We start from the raw sequence: 12,726 nt of genomic DNA, 5'->3' as shown, positions 1-12,726 counted from the left end.
CATGAAGAAGGAGGGGGGAGAGCTTCCATTAGACCAGGTTGCTCCATGCCCCATCCCTCCTTCTCCGTTCAACCCATCCCAGTGTCCCAGCACCCTCACTTCCTTATCTCCAACCTGAACTTCCCTGTTCCAGTTGGAACACACCCAAATGATGAAGGAGAACCCAGCCTTCCATGGTTCTGTTTCATCCCTGCATCCAGCTGGAGCATCCCACTTCATCCCTGCATCCAGCTGGCGCATCCTGCTTCCAGGCTTGGGCTCTTCCCTTGGGACCTCACAAGTGTTGTGCTTTAAACCCAACTACAAACCTCGTTTGCTCACTCCCCCCCTTCTTGCCCTCCCCCTGCTCCTGGAGGGACGGAGAGGAGAATCAGAAAGAATGCAACTCCCACGGGTTGAGATAAGAACAGTTTAGTAACTAAGGTATAACAGAAATCACTGCTGCTACCACCAATAATCATAATGATAAAGGAAATAACAAGAGGAAAGAAGAGATAGATATCCTGATAGAGGTGATGGAGCTGATGGGGCTGATGGAGGTGATGGAGCTGATGGAGCTGATGGGGCTGATGGAGGTGTTGGAGCTGATGGAGCTGATTGGGCTGATGGAGCTGATTGGGCTGATGGAGCTGATGGGGCAGATGGAGGGGATGGAGCTGATGGAGGGGATGGGGCTGATGGAGGCGTTGGAGCTGATGGGGCTGATGGGGCTGATGGGGCTGTTGGGGCTGATGGAGCTGATGGAGGCAATGGAGCTGATGGACGTGATAGAGCTGATGAAGGTGATGGAGCTGATGGAGCTGATGGGGCTAATGGAACTGATGGAGCTGATAGAGGTGATGGAGCTGATGGAGCTGGTGGGGCTGATGGAGGTGATGGAGCTGATGGAGCTGATGGGGCTGATGGAACTGATGGAGGTGATGGGGCTGATGGAGGTGATGGATCTGATGGAGCTTATGGAGCTGATGGAGCCGATGGAGGTGCCGGGGCTGATGGAGCTGGGGCTGCGCTGCCCCTCTCGCTGTTCCAGCCAGCAGCTCTGGTGTCACCCGATCCATCCGTTCCTCCCAGCCCTGGTTTCACCCCCAGGTCACTTTAAACACACTGAGCAGGGCTCCTCCCGTGTGCCCCGCGTGTTGCAGGCGCTCTTTAGGCCTTGTCTGTGGGGTCTCTACAAACTGCCCCAGTGCTCCCATAGATGGAAAGGGTTTGGGTTTGTTTTCCTTCACTGCACGGATCCGTTGTCCATCCCGGCCGTGCCACCGCTGGAGCGCTGGGAAGCGGATCGGGGGGCAGCTTCTTTTGCACACGGTGATGCAACAGCTGAGGGGGCCGCACTGCTGCTTCCAACCACTTAAAAACTAACACGGGAACCCGACAACAGAAAGCACACAGAACACTGCCTGCCACCAACACACACGCACACAGACACAGACACACGCATGGGATCGCACAAGCACACTCCCCACAATGGCAGTGTTTGAAACACAAAACCCGGACCATCATTACGCCACTTCACAGCCCCCTGCACAGAACGTGGTGCCAGGACCCCGAGAGGATGGACGATCAGGCTGGAAAAGTCTCCAGGGGTCGATGACAACATGGATCTATTTGTATGTGCCAGCCCCTGGTACGTGAGTATCCCAGAGAGACCCTGTCAAATGAGCTCTCTATGGGGCCCCGGGTCCATGGTCCGTCACCATTCGCCTGGTATCTTTCATAAGAGCATAGCAGAGACCTTCCCACGGCGGGTCCTGCTCCGGCACACACGCCACCGGGAAAGCTCTCAGTCCATCCGCATCCCTGCCCCTCTCCCTTCTCCCTTTACAGCTGCCCGTTTGTCATAAGGATGTGTGGGATGTGAACCAGGCTCCTTGCCCGGATCCAGAGGCCCCGGCTCCAAAGGAGCATCCAGGTCAGCATCAGCATCATCAGGCGGCAGAACCACAGGAGAGCCTCGTGTGTGTGCATGGCGGGGGGGTGCACACCCACCCCTGAGCCTGCCCAGGGGCTCTCCCTACCCTGAGCACCTCAAGACGCTGCTGGATGGATCCCCAGGGTGCAGGCACAGCCCTGGCACTGCAGCGGGCACCCTGTGACACCTCGGACCCAGCACCCCGTGTCCCCAGGGCATTGCGCCCAGCAAACCCTCCGGCTGCCCCATGGGTAGGGATGGAGCCGGGATGGGGATGGAGAAGGGATGGGTAGGGATGGCCGTGCTCTGTGCTCCCCATGCCGGCTGTCGCGGGCCCTCCCCGGATCCCAGCAGAGCCTGTGGATGGGGCAGGCGGTTCCCGGTGCCCAGGCCGGGTGCCAGGGCACATTCACCCCTGCAGGCGCCGCAGAGGCTGGGTTTTGTGCCATCCCTCCAGCTCTGTGGCCAGTGGCCAGTGCCGGCGGGACGGGGGCTCCGGGGCTCCATAAAACCCCTCATCCCGGCGCATCGCGCCCATCCCATCGGCATGGAGAGCCAGCGCCTGTCCTCCTACAGCCGCCGCTCCGGCACCGCCGCCCCGCTGCACCGGGTGCTCCCCGCCAGCTCCCCGGCGCGGCTCCGGGCGCCCCGCAGCTCCCGGCTGGGTCCCCGCATGGGCACGGGCAGGATGGATTTCTCGCTGGCCACGGCGCTCAACTCGGAGTTCAGGGAGACGCGCAGCAAGGAGAAGGTGGAGCTGATGGAGCTCAACGACCGCTTCGCCAGCTCCGTCGAGAAGGTCCGGCTGCCGGAGCAGCAGAACCGGGGGCTGGCGCTGGAGCTGAACCAGGCGCGGGACCAGGAGCCCTCGCGTGTGGCCGACGTCTACCGGGAGGAGCTGCGTGAGCTGCGGGGCCGCGTGGAGCACTTGGCCACTGCCAAGGCCCATCTGGAGACGCAGAGGGACAACCTCAGCCAGGACCTCGGCAGCCTCCAGCACAAGTAAGGAGCTGCCTGCCTGGTGCCTGCCCCTGGTGCCTGCCCCTGCTGCCCCCATGGGGCCGTGCCCCCCGCCCGAGGAGGGCACCGTGGCTGTGGTGGTGCGTGTGCGGCCCCTGGCCCGCAGTGAGCAGGCCCTGCCCCAGGTCGTGCACGTCGTTAACCAGCGCGGCATCGTCCTCACCCCCGCGGGGCCCGGGGCTCCCCCCGGCAGCGCGCTGCCCACGCGTGGGCCCAAGGGCAAGGGCCTGGACTTTGTCTTTGACCGGGTCTTCGGGGAAGAGGCCACGCAGGAGGAGGTGTTCAGCACACCACCTCCGAGCTGCTGGGCAGCGTCCTCGAGGGCTACAACTGCTCTGGTGAGAGCTGCCGAATGGCTTGGAGCCTTTGGGAGCTCCTGCCCCGTCTGTTGGGAGAGCTGTGGGTTTAGTTTGGGGGCCCGCAGGCAGGTGGTGGGGGGAGGCACAAGAGCAGTGCAAAACCTGCAGCCTTCAACTGGTCGGTGGCATCCCTTAGTGATGGCAAGTGTGGTCAGGATGTGATGTGGTTTGTGGGAGAGCCCCGGCTGGGCTGGGGAAGGCGAACCAGAATGGTGTGTAGCTTAACACAGAGGAGTGGGAAGCCTTGCGCTTGTGATGGGATAACCCAGGAGCTGGGTGCAGGCTGGGATCTGTGTGACTGGGAGGGACCTGTGGGTTGTGGTGGGCACTGACCTGAAGGGGAGTGAGCAGAGCACTGTGGCAGGAGTGAAGGTAGGTTGGATGTGGGGCTGCATCCACAGGGGATGCTGAGTTTCGGAGGGGGATCTGGGGTGAAGCAGCCACTTCTTGGGGAGCTCTGGGGGTTGCTGTGCCCCTCCTGAGCATCCCCCAGGCTGGCAGCTCCATGAAGCTGGGCCTGAAAGCTCCTCTCATGGTGCTGCAGCCCCTGTGCCGTTTGCAGGCCGTCAGCCGACGGTGCCTTAATGAGCCCATCACTTGTGTAAGGCAGGCACCGAGCAGGTGACACCGCGCTCCCGTCTCCTCGTGTGCCGAGCGGGGCCCTGGCCCTGCAGGATGCTATTCCTGGCTCCCCGTGTGCTCGGCGAGGCGCTGAAGCCTGCCTCTGTCACCGTGCCCACCTGGCAGGCACGTCTCGTGTCTCTATCTGCATAAAAGAGCTCCAGGATCCTCAAAGAGAGAGTTGCGAGGCACCGAGTGCTGCTAACAGGGAGAAGGGCTGAGGCTCTCTAGATCAGTGTGTCCTGCTCTGATGGTGATGCTTTAAAGAGGGTGTTGAAAGGCTGGGGTGGAAAAATGAGATGAATTACGAGGGCTGGATGGAGAAACCCATTCTGGTGAGAGATGGGGGAATGGGGCTGCTTGGTTTATTAAAGGGAAGAGTTTGGAGGCGACTGCAGCATCCAAGCGGTGATGGTTTGGGGACCCATTCTGCTTCTGCTAAATGGGAGAGGCTGAACTGAGGAAATGACCTGCACTGAAGGCTCCTGCCGGTAGTGCAGAGGGTAATGGGCTTTGCCTCGTCTCTGGGAGCCTGTGAGCGAGCCCTGCTGCAGGGGTTGCTGCGGGAAGATCTCCACATCTCCTCTGCAGCAAGGAGCGGACGTTCTGCTGCTCCCAGTCAGGCTTTCACCCATCCGCCCTTTCTCCTCTCAGTGTTTGCCTATGGCGCGACCGGAGCAGGGAAAACCCACACCATGCTGGGCTCGGAGCACAGCCCTGGCATCATGTACTTCACCATGGTGGAGCTGTACAGGAGGATGGAGGCCAGAAAGCAGGAGAAGAGCTGTGAGGTCCTAGTCTCCTACCAGGAGGTGCATTGTGGCTGCCGCAACTGGGTCACTGTCACTAAGATTCGGGGTTGATGCAGACCCTGTAGTGCCACGTTCAGGGTACCCAGTGTCCCCAGGGCAGCCCTAGAGCCCAGCTGGAAGCATGCTCAGCCTGCCAGTTCAATGAACTGGTGTTCCTGGTTTCTCCTGTCTGGAATCGGGGCATTTTCTCCTCCTTGCCACGGTGCACGTAGCAATGAGGGGTTCCTGGCTGGAAAGGCTTTAGAGGAGCTGTGGCCAAGTGCGTTGCTCTGAAAGCCCTCCTGAGCTGTCCCCTAGGGCACCATCAGCGGCTCTGGGTGCAGTGACGTCCTGGAGGGGGTGTTGGGAGTGGGACACGAGGTCATGTGTGACCCTGGGCTACAGAGCTCCTCTCCCTGCTCACCACTGGGGAGCCAAACCTCGGCCTTACAGTGAGTTCCCTGCTTCAGGTGTACAACGAACAGATCTATGACCTGCTGGAGCCCAAGGGACCGCCAGCCATCCGGGAGGATCCTGAGCGAGGAGCTGTGGTTCAGGGCCTCTCCTTCCACCAGGTAGGTATTAAAATGGGCACACCAGGTATAAAAACGGGCAGTGCTGCACCCCACCAGCTCTGAAAGCAGACGTGTGCTGGAGATGGGGGTGTCTGAAGATAGGGGGGTGCCACCTGCACAGCTCCTGGCTGGCAGCAAACATGAGCCTGAGCTGAAACGAGGCCCACGGTGCTGCAGGATGCCGGAGTTGTGGGTGCTCTGGGTCGGGTTGTGTCTGTGCCTGCAGATGGGGCACACTGGTATCATCCCTCTCCCTGTTCTCTCCCAGCCTGCCTCAGCAGAGCAGCTTCTGGAGATGTTGGCCAATGGCAACAGAAACCGGACGCAGCATCCCACTGATGCCAACGCTGTCTCCTCCCGCTCGCATGCCATCTTCCAGGTGAGGGCTGGTGGCTGCAGTGTCACAGGGGTTTGTGCTTAAAAAGAGACGAGGAAGCAAGGCCATGCCAGGCCTGGGGTTCCTGCCCCTGCTCCTCATGTGCCATGGGGTAAAGCAGAGTGGTTGTAGCCCTGCAAACAGAGGTATGGGTCTGAGCAGGGCCCTGGCCATGCTGCTGCAGAATGGGAGGTACTGGTCATGCTGGTGGCCACGCCTCCCAGGCAGCTCCATGCTCTCAGCTTGGTGTTCTGTCTCTTGGGGCTGAAACTTCACTGTGTGCTTTTCACTCTTGTTGACTCAAGGTGTGGGAGCTGTCCCTGAAACCTGAGCCATAGCAAAGGGTGCCTGGAGCAGGCTGTCTCCTCCATGGTGTCTTCCTTGGCACTGAGCTGGGAATTGCCCTCCCGCAGGGGCTCTGTGAATTGGCTCCCCAGTTTCTTGGTGCTTTCCTGTGCAAACCTGCCAGTTGGTTTCAGTTGCAGCCGGGCCCTCTCCTGAATGAGCAGGGCGGTCACGGCTGTGTGCGCAGACGGAGGGCTCTGACTGCAGTTTCAGTCTAAACCTGGTGTCTCTCCCGTGGCTGCTTCCAGGGGGAAGTCCAGGTGTCTGGATGCTTTTCCAGCTGGCATCCCAGCTGGGTTTGTTGGGGGGTGCTGGATTGCTGCCTGCTGTGAATCCATTCGCTGTGCTGGAAATGTGCCCTTCCCGCTGCCAGCTTTGCCTCCTGGCAGGCGAGCCACAGTCGGGTGAGGATGCAGGACCTGTTAGTGGGCTCCAGCACTTCCATGGCATCTCCAGTCTGTGCAGGCGTTGTTCCTTGGGGGCTGAGTGTGTTTGAAGGCTGTGGGGAAAGTATTTGCATTCTCCAGGGAGACCTTCCGGGATGCAGAAGAGGAAGGATGCTGCCAGATGAGTCTTGGTGGCTGTGTCCCTCCTCGCCCTTACCAGCTGGGATCTGGGCTCAGCACTGAAAGCCCTGGCTGATGCCTGCAAGGGGGCACAGAGAGCCCCTTCTTTTGAGGGCTTGTAGCCCCCCCACTGGTGCTTTGAGTCTGACAAAATCCACTGGTGCTGGGGCTCTGGGGGGTGTTTTGCCCTTTGGGGACCCAGCCGGCTCTGCCCTGCTTGTGCACCACGCATAGGAGATGCTGATTATTTTCCACAGCTCTGTCACTTCCTGCAGGACCCCTTCCATGGTTTTGCTGTTTGTCCCCTCACTGAGGTTTTGGCTTCTCTTCTTGGCGTGTCAGGCTCCTCTCTGCCCCACAGCCCACACGATCCACTTGGCCATCCTGTTCTAAACATCAGCCTCTTGCCCTGCTGTTGAGCCGCCTCCAGCCACGGCCCCCATGAGCCTTGTGGAGCTGCGGCCTCACCCATGTCTGTCCTCACAGATCCATGTGAAGCAGCACGACTGCACTGGCAGCCTCAGTCGGGGTCTGAAGGTGGCCAAGATGAGCCTGATCGACCTGGCAGGCTCAGAGCGGGCGTCGGTCGCCAACACCGGGGGAGAGCGGCTGCGGGAGGGGGCCAACATCAACCGCTCGCTGCTGGCCCTCATCAACGTCATCAACGCCTTGGCTGATGCGAAGGTAACGCTGTTCCCCACATGGCCCTACTGGGCTCTGGCTCCCTGGGCTGGCTGAATGTGAGCCGTGTCCTCAAGTGTCAGTGCTGCTGGTGCTGGGGGTGAGCGCAGCCATCCCCTTGTGCCTCAGGGTTAGGAGCTGAGTGCCCAAGGGCCAAGAGCTGAGCAGGTCCTGGATCTCTTGCTACAGAGCAAGCAAAGCCACATCCCGTACCGGGACAGCAAGCTGACGCGCCTGCTGAAGGACTGCCTGGGTGGCAACTGCCGCAGCGTCATGGTGGCGGCGGTGAGCCCCTCTGTGCTGGCCTATGAGGACACCTACAACACACTCAAGTATGCCAGCAGGGCCAAGGAGATCAAGCTGTCGGTGAGGAGCTGGTGGTGGTGGTGGTGATGCGTTGTGTGTTTGGGAGCTGCTGATGGATGGGAGGGAGTCTGCTGCGTGCTGGGGGAGATCAGTGGGAGCCTCCCTTACCCAGCGTGAGTTTTCCAGCCCTGGGGTGCTGCTCTGGGCAGAAAGCAGCTGATGGAGCTGCAGACAGTGTGTGCCTAGGCTTCTGCTAAAGCTCCCCGGCCCAGAGCCTAGAAAGGCTTGTGACTGTGGCAGTAGGTCCCTGAGTGCAGGTTGTGTCTGCTGCAGGCAGCCCGGGGCTCCATGGGGACCCTGCATCCTGGAGGAGGCTGAGGAGCTGCCCTGCTACGGTGTCAGGAGAGGGTATGTGCTGCCCCAGTGCTTCTTTAACCTCTGTCTCGTCCCTGTCTCTGCAGCTGAAGAGCACGCGCAGCTCTGCCTCCCACGTCTGTGGATATGTGGAGATGTGTGAGCAGCTGAAAGGGGAGGTGAGATGCTGGTGGGGAGGGCAGGGCTCTGCCTTCAGCTATGGTCTGTTTGGGATGCAAACCTCTGAGCTCCAGGGGTCATAAAACCATCTGAGCAAACAGAGGATCCTTCCTTGCAGGTGGCAGAGCTGCGGGCAAAGCTTCGTGCTTATGAGGATGCTGCCCGAGAGGCAGAGAAGCAGGCAGCAGGGCCCCAGGCTCCCTCCAGCGTGAGCCCAGTGGAGCTGCCCAGGTGAGGCTGGGGGGAAAAGAAGCAAGAGAGCTTTTGTGTGTGACCTCCTGGTGTCCCCTGTGTCAAGGAGCCTGCAGGGTTTTAGTGCTGGTAAGAGCCTAGTGCCTGTCAGAAAGCAGAGGAGCTGCTGGTGTGCAGCATCATCTCGACTGTGGTCGGGTTTGGTTCTGAACCTGCTGGAGCAGAGCACGCAAGCACCAAGGGACGCTGGGTTGCAAAGGCCCAGTCTTGTGTTTGATCCATCCCAAGACTTGTCATGCAAAATGGTGCTTCACCAGAGGATCTTCTCTGGCTCAGTGCCGGCTTCTCTGGCTTCTGTAGGTTGGAGGAAGCTGTCCCAAAGACATGCTTGGCCCTCGATGATGAGGGGGAGAATGATGGAGAGCAGCAGGAGCTGCAGGCTGGTTTGCCTGTTCAGATGCAGCTGGAATTGGAGGGCGAGGTGAGAGGAGGGATGGGCAGCACAGGAGGGCTTGGCGTGATGAGCAGGGCCCAGAAGAAGCTGGGGCTCTCACGGGATGCACTGGGCCTGCTGGGCGGTGGCAGGAGCTCGGCGGGTCCATGTGTCCTAGCTCAGCACGTGCTGGGCTGTGGTTTGCTAGCGAAACCCCTTAACTTCCCAGGGAACAAGCATCTTGGGGACCAAACTCAGCTCAAATGTGGGCTACCCTGGGCTGGATGGGTAAGGAATGTTGGGTGATTGCTCCAGGCTCCAGAGGCAATGCCTGCCAGCAGACCCAGAGCATCCCTTCGGGCAGATCTGCGGCTGGGACTGAAGCAGCCAAGGCTTGGTGGAAGCAGTAAACTGCAGGGGCTGTCCGGCCACTGCACAGAGAAGTGAGTGTCCTCCTGCCCTCCCTGTGTCCTCTTGGTTGCCTGGGGAAGGTGGACTGTCCACCCTGCTGTTGCACGTAACCAGCCTGGGCATGGTCTAGATGAAGGCGGGCCCACATCTTTGCTTTCAGATGACTGCCTGCCCTGTACAAGAAGGGATTTGGCTCCTGGGATCTAATCCCATGGAATAATCTCTGCTGGAAATGCCAGCTGCGAAGGTTTCCAGGCACAGCAACTGCTGGAGCCTTAAGTGTGTGTTGTTGGTTCTGAAACTGCCTCTGAAGTCTTTGCTGCAGCCTTGGCTCCCCCGGGTCCTGCCCTGGCAGGGCTCCCCCAGCACCATCTGCTCATGGCTCTGCCCGAGCATCTTGGCAGAATGAACCTCTTTAGAAAGGTCTCCTGGGGGAAGCCGCCCTTGGTGTGGGCCTGGATCTGTCTCCAGCCGAGCTATTGAGTGCCTGAAGGGCAGCAAAAAGTCTGTAGGTGCCGGCTGGTCCCTTGTAAGCAGGCGCTGAGCGCACAGCTCGCTCTTCTCCAGCAAGTGATTGTCATTTGGGCACCTCGCAGCTTCCATTGGCTTCTCTTCCCCCAGAGCTCTGCTAATGGGCCCTGCCCCACCTGAGCTGGTGTCTCGGAGGTGATGCTGGTGGTGCTGAGCCTCTGTTCCTGGTGACACTGGCTCAAGTCTCCTGCTCACTGGTTCCTGTCTCTGTCCCCAGGCCTGTGGCCTCTGGCCTGAGTGGCATCCGGAAGCTCTGTTCCGTCCTGAAGGCTGCCAACCTCCTCACCCCTGACTTGGTCCTCGTGCTTGAGGAACTGGCCCAGCTGGTCCCTCAGGACACTGGTGGGAGCCCTGAGCAAGCCGGGCCTCTGAGCAGGTCTGCAGAGCTCAGCGAGGCCCCCCCAGCCAAGAGGACGAAGTGGAGCTGTGATGGTGAGGATTTGGATCTGGGACAGTCGGTGCTGGCCCCTCTCCTTTGTCTCCGTGGTTCGTTTGCCCAAGTCACCCTGGCTGTGTCCTCGGCCTACGTGTGCCCAGGCCTGAGCTCTTCCTCCTCATCCTCCTTGCGAACACATGGACCCAGCAGCCGAGCTGTGGGCTGCGCAGACCCCATGTTCCTGGGAGAGCTCAGGAATTGCCACAGGCAGTTGCTCTGGGAGCAGGCTGGTGCCTTTGGGCTGCCAGGGGCAGGATTCCTTGTGCTGGCTCTTTTCCTCTGGGTTTAATGTGGTTTGGTGGAAACCCCCGCTGGGAAATGACTGCCGTGGGGCTTGTTGGGCAGAGTCCAGTGAGCGGTGCTGGAGGAGAGGGGGATGCCCTGAGCTCCGGGCATTCCTGGGAGCTGCAGGCAGAGGGGTGACTGCTTCTTTCCTGCTGCTTTAGATGAGGCATCTGTCACCGTGTGCGGTGCCCCGGTGCTGAGTCCCACCCCGCAGTGCCTGCAGCAGCCTGCTCCGTTCTCCGGCCGTGTGCTCATGGCTTCCAGCCCGATTGAGAGCAGGAAGTCTGGGCTGGGCAGTGCCTCCCCATCAGGACCTCGCCGCAGCGTCAAGAGGCAATTGAAACGGCAGCAGGGATGTGGGAAGGCAGCGGAGATTCCCAGTCCGGAGAGCCCTGGCACTTCCTGGCTTGAAGCAGGAGCTCCAGCATCCCCTGGCTCCCCGGTGCCACTGGGTTACACCCCCAAATCCTGCCCAGCACCAGTCCCCCAAAGCCGTGTGCCCCCGGCAGTGTCAGCTGCCCAGAACCTGTGCTCCCCGCCTGCCCATGAGCTCAATGTGACCTTTGAGGTCTGCCCGGACAGCAGATCCCCCAGCGCCATCGGGCCCCTTCCCGTCCGCCACTCAGAGTGCTTGGACAGGGAGAAGAGGCAGTGCCAGCAAGCAAAGCAGGAGGGCCCCTTCATGCCTAGGTAAGTGCTGCCCTGGATGGGCTCAGTGTGCGTTTGGGGATCTGCGGCCCTGCAGCCTGGGGGAATCCCCTGGCGCTGACCCTCTTTTCCTTGGCTACAGAGCCCCCATCCCAGCGCTGGCCATGAAGAGCTCCTCCATCCCCAAAGCACCTGCGCTGAAGCGGAGGCGAGTGGAGAGGTGAGACAGGCACCAGCCCCCTGTGCCCCTCAGTGCTCCGTGCAGGCAGCTCCTGCCTCTGCTCCCCGCTGGGGCTCGAGCCCCCATCCTTGCCTGTGTCTGTGCCACCTCCCCTGTGCCAGCTGGGGATGAGGGGGGCCTCTGCCCTGAGCCCTGCGGGTTTGAAATGGTCCCTTTCTCTTTGCCAGCGTCGCCCTGCCCTGCCCGGGGGGGCTGCAGAGCTGCACTGCCCAACTGCAGCGCAGCAGCAAGAGCTGTGTGCAGCGCTCCCGCATCCCAGGTGAGCCCTGTGCTCCTCCGCACCCAGGCAGGCACCCAGGGAAGCCCTTTCCCTGCAGCGTGATGGGCGCTGGGAGTGCTCCCTGCCTCGGCGAGCTGCTGCTGTGCCAGCCCCGTTCTAGTCTGGGGGGGCAAACACCTGGGAATGGGATGTTTGGTGCTGCTGGAAGAGGCCGTTTGGGGTTTGCTGTTCCTGGCTGCAGCCACAGCCTTGGGAAGGGCCCTTGGAGAGGGGTGGGAAGGAGGAGGCTTGGATCCTCCTCAGGAGGGGCTCTGGGTTTGCTGCTGTTGCCCAGGAGCTGCCTCATCTGTTTCTCTGCTCTTGTCTTCCTCAGAGCCTCGCTGGGGGAACAGCACCCGGAAGGGCAGCAGGAGGAGACCCAAGGAAGTGTCCCCAACCCCTTGCGCCCGCCCCCAGCCAATGAAGCTCTTGCGCTGACGGCTCCCGGATCCCTCCCCGTGTCCCTAACCCAGTTACCAGATTTCTTCCTTCCTCTGCGTCCTCCTTGCAGCCCCACAGCGCTCCCCTTAAGTGTTTCTTCTCCTCACAGTCACCCCCAAGTCCCTGCCCTGTCCCCATTCCCTGTCCCCCATTCCTTGTCCTCATTCCCTGTCCCCCTTTCCCTGTCCCCCATTCCCAGCCCAGCCCTGGATGTGTTTTGCAGCAGATGATTTATTGTCGTTCATAAATAGTTTGGTTCAAAGCAGAGGGCTGAGCAGAGACATCGGCTGCTTCTTCTTGCCCCCCTCCTGGGGGGAGCTGGGTTTGGGCCTGGCAAAGGCCCTTGCTCCTGGGGCTGAGCTCCATCGTGGCTTCCCCGCTCATGCAGGGGTTCCTGCGGGTGCCTTCTGCCCCTTTGCTGTGCTGGGGGCGTCCAGCCTGGGCCGTGTCCTGGAGTGCAGGCCCAGCCCCTGCTGCTTTGGGTGCTTCGGTGCTGTTCCCCCCTTGCTAAAACCCTGCTGCTGCCGCCCTGCTCTCTGTGTCCCCCTTGCTCCGGCTGCTTGCAAAGCCCCAGGCCTGGGGCAGAGAGCTCTGAGCATCCCTACCCTGGGACCGCACTTGTCCCTTGCACCCCCTGACCCCCTTTGCTGCCTTGCCAAGGCACATGTGGGCTCCGGCACACGTGGGCGCTGGCACACATCTGGCTGCCTGCACCAGCTCCTCGTAGCCACCCTCCAAGATGGGCAAGTGTGGTGGGAGC

At 61.0% G+C, this 12,726-nt stretch overlaps 1 pseudogene; it reads left to right on the top strand.

Moving 5' to 3' along the window:
• Positions 1-2,970: 2,970 nt before the first annotated feature.
• On the top strand, positions 2,971-12,369 carry LOC136024007 (kinesin-like protein KIF18B; annotated as a pseudogene).
• The last annotated feature ends 357 nt before the right edge of the window (positions 12,370-12,726 follow it).

This window comes from Lathamus discolor, chromosome 20 (assembly GCF_037157495.1).
Source record: "Lathamus discolor isolate bLatDis1 chromosome 20, bLatDis1.hap1, whole genome shotgun sequence".
Lineage (NCBI taxonomy): Eukaryota > Metazoa > Chordata > Aves > Psittaciformes > Psittacidae > Lathamus > Lathamus discolor.
Note: the sequence above shows the minus strand (reverse complement) of the source record. Positions and strands in the feature narration are given on the sequence as shown.